The sequence below is a fragment of the Motacilla alba genome, chromosome 1A (assembly GCF_015832195.1).
Source record: "Motacilla alba alba isolate MOTALB_02 chromosome 1A, Motacilla_alba_V1.0_pri, whole genome shotgun sequence".
NCBI lineage: Eukaryota > Metazoa > Chordata > Aves > Passeriformes > Motacillidae > Motacilla > Motacilla alba.
Window position 1 is genome coordinate 28,799,327 of NC_052031.1, and position 8,248 is coordinate 28,807,574.

General features: G+C 45.0%; 1 protein-coding gene across 1 annotated transcript in view; it reads right to left on the reverse strand.

Moving 5' to 3' along the window:
• The window catches only part of PRICKLE1 (prickle planar cell polarity protein 1), a 65,662-nt gene extending 60,613 nt beyond the window's left edge, over nt 1-5,049 (reverse strand). Inside the window, exon 1 of the mRNA XM_038153002.1 lies at nt 4,814-5,049. The gene's annotated coding sequence lies outside the window, so the exon portion shown is untranslated. The remainder of the gene's footprint in view (nt 1-4,813) is intronic.
• Nucleotides 5,050-8,248: the final 3,199 nt, after the last annotated feature.

Below are 8,248 nucleotides of genomic sequence, written 5' to 3' on the forward strand. Positions count from 1 at the left end.
GACAGCAAAACGGGTAAAGCTGAACAACTACAGCATCAGAGGTGGCTTATGTGGCTCCAGCAGGGATCACAGGAATACAGGATGTATGCATGCTTTGAGGAATTTTGAGGCACTTGTCTAGATACGTTTAAAGATTCAGAGACAAGTCTTTGATATCAGTCTTTTTAAGACTAGTGAGAGAAGATGCAGCTTTCCTAGAGAACAAGAGGGTGCAGTCCTACCATGCAGCACGATCCAAGGCCTACATTATTATATTCATAACTGCATACATGTTCTTATTTTCTTTTTTAAACATTCAAAAACATTCAGAAATTAAGATGTTTGGACAATGAAGACTCTCAAAGAAAATTTAAGGGACTAACATCACCCTGCTTTAAAAAAAACAAACTAAGTTTTATTATAAGCATCATGATACTGACATGCAGATTTTTAATCATGCCAGTTGCAATTATACAAATCAGTGTTCCAATTCACAGAGAAGTCAGTTTTCATATACACCACATTAACACAGACATTAGACAGGATTTGGCATGCTGCCGACAGAGAAGCTAGTACTGGAATCATGTAATATTAAGTCTGGGGTTACTTGATGCAAGATTAGAAGGCAACAAGCTCAAAAAGGTGGTTACAAAAACATCACAGGAAACAAAATTATTTTGTTTATTATTATTAAAGGCAAGAAATTACATTTCAGTATTTGGATTGCATCTGAAAATGCTTTTTTTGGTATGCAACCACTCCACAAAGCTAATATTGAGTGTAACTGGAAACATTTTTTTAAAAATTCTTACTGAAGTCAAAGATGGTAATTGCGAACTGCAGAACCTGTCCTTAGATAAAAGGGAGGCAACTGAATGAAACTTATTATATCTATTACAGATACAAACCTACAACTCCATAATAAGGAGGGGACAGAGGGGAAGAAAGAGAAAATGAAGGAGAGAAGTACACAAGACAGAACAGCAAGAGCTATCAGGTGCTATAAATCAATGTTTCAAACACAGACCTTAGACAGGAGTACACGACTTTGGTACAGAACAACTGAAATAACACAGTTGCTGTGTAATCCACTGGAAATGAAAGGTCTACCTGAGAGACTGTCTACCCCAGGTTTTGCCAGGTTTACTACCTAGCAAAACACTGGGCTTGATGGGTTCATAATGATCTTGAAAAGCAACTCACCAACCTTATGGCTATATTTAAGAACTTTTAAGAAGCCTTCCAGGCAGGGTTCCAAGAAAAGTTAAACTAGCAAAAAGCTGTCATTTACAGACCTTTTAAAAAATACTAAAAATGTTTGTGTTGGCTCTTACGTCTTGTATTTGAGCACTTCACTTATTTTGTACATTTAAAAAAAACTTCCTTGCACAAAAACATGCTTGAGGAATATTATCAGTTTGTGCTCAGAAGTGAAATGCTTGCTCTTTTAGTTCTGCTAAAAATATATAATGTATTTTGTGAATATTATAAATAAGTAAAATACGAAGAGGATGAGTTGTAGCAGACCACCTATGAAATTTTCCTCAGTAGCTGGAAATATCCTTTGTCAATGAACCAGCACCCAAAGAGCTGTTTCTGAAAAAAAAAGCATGTAATTTTGGCAAACTGATCTGACAGTCTATCTGGGAATTTCTGCCAGAAATGCCACGACTTCAGTGTGCTATTACTTGAAAAACATGTTTCTTCCCATCATTCTTCAGCCATAAGGTGGGAGGAGGAAAAGATGAGCAATAGCTGTGCTGTGTCCTTCCAAGCTGATTCTTCCCATTATACAACTCCTAATCCAAACAATTTAAGCACACAAGTAAAAGCTACTCATTTCTGTAAACATTTCCAGGAGCAGGACCTAAGTTTGCATGGCTTACACCATGCATATACTAATGGCTAGAGCTAACCCCAAGTTTACTTCTGTTTAAACAGCATAAGCAAAAACCAGTGCTGGCCAAACTGAAGCTTAAGCCTTAACACAAGGGGGTAAATTGAATATTGATATAAGCCACTTGGTGACTAGGGAACCATCTCAATCCAGCATTCTTAGTGCAATATTGTATCATGCAACAGTTTTCCCAGAAATACAAGTGACCTTTCTCAACATTTAAAAAATAAAAAGTAATGTTTCAGAGCATGCTTTTATACCCCAGCAGCAGGGATCTCTTTACTTTAGGGTAACTAGTCACAGAAAACAGAAACACAACTTGTTTGTGTTTGTTTGTTGTTTGTTTTTAATGAAATCCAGCTTGTTTGTTTGTTTTAAATGAAATTCATCACTGCACATCCAATTAATTCCATAAGACATAGCACCCAAGCAAATAGAGGCTTTCCATTTAAGAGCAACTTTCAGTCTGCCCTGTTAGAAGCTGTGTATAGCAGTAATTGACAAAGTATTTACGACAAAGGGTAAGGAGTTTTAGGCTACCATACAAAGGCTTTCAGCATTAGAAAGGGTCAAACCAATCTGCAAAAGCATAATGTGAAGCAAAGCAAATTACTCTGTAAAATGTAGACATTCATTAGCATAGAAAAGTTTAACGGGAAAACAAAGTAAAAGACTTCCTATTTTCATATGCTAATTAATTAAATATGCCAAATGCATTTAATCTCTTATTATAACCATAGGGGGAGACAGACCAAACTCTTGAAGTTCCAAAAAGCCAGGTCATTAGTGTGCCAAGTCATTCTTCAGATCTTCTTCTCATACACAAATTTACATTCCCAGCTCATAACATATGTAAGTAAAACTTGACTCCCCCTCCCACCCCCTCCATTTCTCCTTCTTTCGAAGGCACTTGCTTTCTCTTGCTCCTGTATTTAAAAGTCTTATTAAATGCTAGAAATAACTCATTTGCTAGGGAAAAAAAAAACAAACCCTAAAAAACAGAAGCCATTTTGCCAAAGGCCTGAGTTAAACACCCCAGACCCTCTAAGACATAGAATAAACTAGCTGAAAATGAGATTAGTAACATTCTTGCACATATGCATGAAAATCCACACATAGTTTGTAGTCTTTAAGTTTAGATGACATTTCTAGCTATTTCTTGCCTTTCCAAACAAGAAAGGGATTCTTATGTTTACAGAAGTTTCTCCTTGCTTAATAAATCTTAAATTGAAACAGATTTTTTTTAAACAATTACCTTTTTCAGAGTTATCATACTACAGGATATTAGGAAAAACCAGACTCTCCTGTTGCTTTTACCCACATCTGACTCCAATCTTAATAGTTTAGCTATTAACCCTGTAAGGTCCTTACACACACACACCTTGCCCAGTTGATGTTAAAATTTTTATATGACTGACCTGGGCTTACTCATTACAAAACGTTTTGTTGTACAGAAAGAGAGCAGCTCCATGGACCTTGATTTACAGGACACAATTAACTGTGCTGTTGGCAGAACTGCACCAGCCCGGCTCATCCGGGGCTCTGCAGGCAGAAATGAAAGGATCTGTCACTGCATCAGAGTAACGGCTCTCTCCATCTCCCTTCCTTCCCACTCCCTGTCCAAGCTCATTCTGATCTACTCACGTCTTGGGATGAAAACCTAGCCACTGTGATATACCTGTCTTGCAAAGAAATAGTACAAATTACCTTAATTCCCCTAGAAATAGTAAGAACTACAGCTAAAGGGGAGAAAACCCCCATCCTACTAAAAAAATCTCAGTACTTGCTCTACAGTTTGCCGTGCAAAACATGTAGTTTACAGATCTCAGTTACCAGCTAAACAATGATCACAGGGAATTTCGCAACAATAACGCCAGTAATTTATTTATGCCTTTTTAAAGATTTTCTTTAGCGTGTTGGGAGCATGCATTGTTAGCCATTACATTTCGCTGTATAAACATTTCTCAGCGAGCCTGTAAAATACCCCCCCGCTGCGTTTCCTCGCTCTCCAGCTGACCGCATTTAGAAACACCGGCACTGGTGGGTGCTTTATGTGGCCTTCCTGGGCCACCCCGTCTGGGGTACAGTGACAGATTCCTGTCAAAGGCCAGACTCAGCCACCGCGGGCTCGGACCACGGCGAAGGCGCCTGGACTGAGCCCAGCCGATTGATCAATGGTGGCTGCTGGAGTTTGAAGTCCCGCGGCGGGCGCAAATATTCTGGGAGAAGGGACCCGCGGACGATCCATCGCCCTTCTAGAGCTCTCTTCGTTAAGAAAGGAAGGCACAAACACATACTTCAGCGAGGTCCGCGGCTGCAGGGATGGGAGTGGGGTCCACCCCCCAATTAAAGCGGACAGCGCGGAAGACGCCGCCGGGATGGCAGACCAAGGTTTCCACCTCGCCAGGGTCCCGCTCGGGGCAGGAGAGCGCCCAGAGGCGGACGCTTCGCTCCGGATAAGGGAGAGGGCGGAGGCTGCCTGGAAGGGGCCAGTTGCCACGCACTGACAGGCAACAGCTGAGCTCCCACATCTGGACCCTCACGCAGACCGGCGACCGCGGCGCGCCGCTCGCTCCGCCGGGCTCACCGAGCCGGCACGCCGGCGGCGCCGCGACACCTTCCCCGACAGCGGCCGCGGGGCTCGGCGGGACGCCCTGCGCTCCCCACCGCTTCCCCGGCTCTCCCGAGCCCGCAGCCCCGTCCGACAACTCCGCGCAGGACGGCGCGGCGCCAGCGCCGGCTCCGGGCTCGGGCGGCTCCTCACCGGCGCGCCCTGGCGATGCAAGCCCCGGGCAGGGCGCAGGACCCCCGCCGCACCGCGGGAAGCGCTCCGCCGCCAGCGGCACGGTGCCAGCTGCGGACGGCGCGCCGCCAAACCCGCCGGGCGCTCCGCCGCAAGCTGTCCGTCAGTCGTCACCCCGGGGAGCCTCCACTTACCCTCCCCGCAGCGCGGCCGGACCACGGCGACGTATTCCCGGGAGGCGGTGCGGTCCGTCACACAGACGACGGGGGAGACGGACAACCGACCCTGTCCCACGGAGTCAGCGCCGGCGAGAGACGCGCATCTCCGGCAGCGCCGCGGAGGGACCGCCCGGAGCCTCCTCGGCCGCCCCGCCGCGACTGCCCGAGCCCCGCGCGCTCCCCGCCCTAATGGGGCTCGGCCGCTCCGCGCCCGGGACGGCGCCGGCCGCGCTCCGCCGCGCCCATTGGCTGCCGCCCGCCGCGCCCGCCAATCGCCGGGCGGCCGGCGGCGCGCGGGGCCCGGGGGGCGGGGCTGGGGCGGGGCCCGGCGGAGGGGCGCGGGGAGGCTGAGGGAGCGCGGCGTGACCCGCTCGGGAGGCGCGGGGAGCGGGCGCGACGGGCCCGCTGTGCGCTCCCTTTGCCTCGGTCCGACGGAGCTCTGGAGCCGCCAGCGTTCATCCGGGGAGCGGGACGGGGAAAGTTGATTGAAAACTCCTCCCGCTGATCTGGGCAGAGGTGCGCACAGATGGAGCCCGTTCCCGCTGGGCTTGCGGCCCGCGGTGTTGGCCGTGCGGGCCCCCGGGCGCTGCTGCAGAGAAGGCGGTGCGGGCCCCTCGCCCGGCCCGCGGTGCGGAGCCCGCAGCCGCCGAAGGGGGCTGGCGGGGGCGGCCGCGCCCCAAAGCAAAGCAGCCTCGGTCTCAGCGCTGAAAAGCCGGCCGCCTTCGCTTTGCCGTCTCTAAAGGGACGCTGAAGTAGCCCGGCACACGTATAAATCCCTTTCCTTTTGACCTTACGGGCACTTTTGGTGTCTGTTAAACTGCTGGAGTCTGCAGCCCTTGATCGTGTTGCTCGCACCTAGCACCACTCTTTAAGCAACGTGGATTGAGCTCCTGGTTGTCTAGTGGTCTCAGTGTTTAAACCCTCTATGGAAACATCAAAGGATGAGTCACATGGCATTTAACTCGATGTTGTATTTCTTCCATAGGTGAAAATTGGAAGGTGAGAATAATTTTGCCAGAGTGACTTCCAGGCAGTCACAAACTCTCCTCGTTTAGGTGGAACAAGTGTGTTTGGAGCTTCAAAAGTTTTTTTGTATAAAGCCGTGTCTCTGGCAGTGTCTCTCTTGATTCTCGAAACAAGGAATTACATGAGGAAATAAAAATGAGATTTTTCCGTTGGTGTTTTGAAGCAGATTTGGTTTTCCTCTCTTAGCAGAATAAGTTTATCTATATTCCGATCTGGTCAAAATCGTCTTTCTCCATCTGAAAAAAAAAAAACCAAACCAAACTAAACTCACAGGAAACAACTTCGGACTACAACCATAGGCTACAACTTTGCTACAGTCAAAAGTGTTAAAACTATTTATCACCTTACAAGTTTCAACTGCAATTCAAACCCTGGTTCTCTTCTAATTTTTCAATTTTCTAAACGTTAAATTTTCAATTCCCTTTAAATATTAACCAAGTCCAAAAATAAATATTTCTAAATTGCATCATTGAAGTTTTCAAAAAAAAAAATGAATAGATGCTTGTACAGACAGGGGAAACCTCAGAAGAGTCAGCCTCTCTCACTCTTTCCATCAAAATGAATGTACTTCTCCTCCAATTTAAGAAAGAACACAGGATGAAGCAGGAATGTGAAAAAAATAAATATATTGTAAAATATAGAATATAATAATAACTCTATATAATAATATTGTAAAATTAATTGTAAAGGGAATGGAGTGACAAAGATGGCAAAGGAGCCATCTGCTGCCTTAGAGCTGTTTGTCCCTTGTCTTGTGTTCTTCCCTGCCACCTATTCAAACATTTCTCTGTCACTTGTCACAAAGATCTAAATAGATTTAGGCTCTGCTGGCAGCACTGCATGATTTCTGTCATTTACTTCTTCAACTTCATGTTCCAAAGACATAGGAAATAAGATTGCTTGCCTTTTAAATAACCTTGTCAAAGGTGTTTGAAGTCATATATTAGCAGATCTGAATCTGGAATGAAAGAATTTATGGCCAATGCACTCTTTTAAGTTGTATATCTGTTTATCTGATCCTCACTTACAAGTGCCTCTAATTAAGCTATAAACTCCTAGTTTCTACTTAACCATATGGGAAGCCTGGGAAGTTTGCTACAGTAATGTAATTTACCCATTCTACAGCCATGTCTGCAATGCAAATCCAGCATGGCTGTTTAAAAAGTGTTATAACCTGCTCTGTTTTTCTCAGCATGGACAGAAATAGAGCATGTCCAAGTTACCAACTGTAATCCTAAAACAGTACAGAGAGTTTTCTCTTCGGACCTAGAGGAGTTTGTTTGCGTCCAAGAGAAAACACACCTACTGCAAACAGCAGGAAAGACAAAAAATTACAACCTGCAAATGCAATGAGTGAGGATGGGACAATAATATTTCCATCATTTTTTTTCTCTTTTTTTGGGAGCTACTTGGCTGTTTTGTGCTTTTGTTGCTTTCTCTCCTCAGGTGCTGTTCACAGGTTTTAATTGCATGCACTTTTCATTCACTTGAACTGTGAATAATTTGAGTATGGGGTCTTGTCTGCCACTGAAGTAGATGGCAAGAGGGTATAAGGAGAGCTTACACATAAAGAGGGCCTAGAGTTAGTTACAATATATATTTGTTTATCTTAAGCTTCTGTTAAATATTTCAGAAATATCTATGCAAGAAAACAAAATAAACTGCTGATGAGCAAGTTTAAAAGGGGCTTGAGTCCTACCTTTGCTTTGTAACATAGTAAAAACCCCAAGTTCCATGAGACTGTTGAAAACATTTTAGAAAAATGTTTTCTAAAATATGTTCTATATTTAGAATTTTTTCTGTAGATAGTATTGCTGACAGTTATCATTAATTTCACGTGAGGAATGCAGTTTTTGGCCCAGTTTGCAGGAGGTTAAAATTTAAAAATGTGAAGTATGAGACGTTTTTCTGTGATTTTGAAGTAGGAGGAAAGTCTCTGTACAGATTCATACAGGTACCCTGGAAGGAAATGCCTAGAGCAGTCCATCAGACTTTCTTACCTACCTCTTCCAGTGAATACTCCAAATATTTCTTATTATCTTTAAAGTATCCCATGTTTACATATGGAAACTGTACATACAGAACTGCAGGTAAGCAAACAAGAGTAGCTCCTTGTGTACCAAACATGTAATCTAGCACTGATGTAGCTTTGAGGCTGGCCTGGAAGAGGTGGCTGGACCAGACAGCTCTCAGAGGTGCCTTCCAACCCTGATCCTGTGATCCAGAGCTGCTGGATTCAGCCAACACAGGTCTGACTGTGTTGTCTGATTACTTAAGCCAGTTAAGTATGGGGAACAGGCAAAGGCCATGCAAGGAGGTGGAGAGTTTTAAGTGAAACATGGCAGTCTTTACACTGACTTTCAGCCACCCCGTACATGTCTGTGA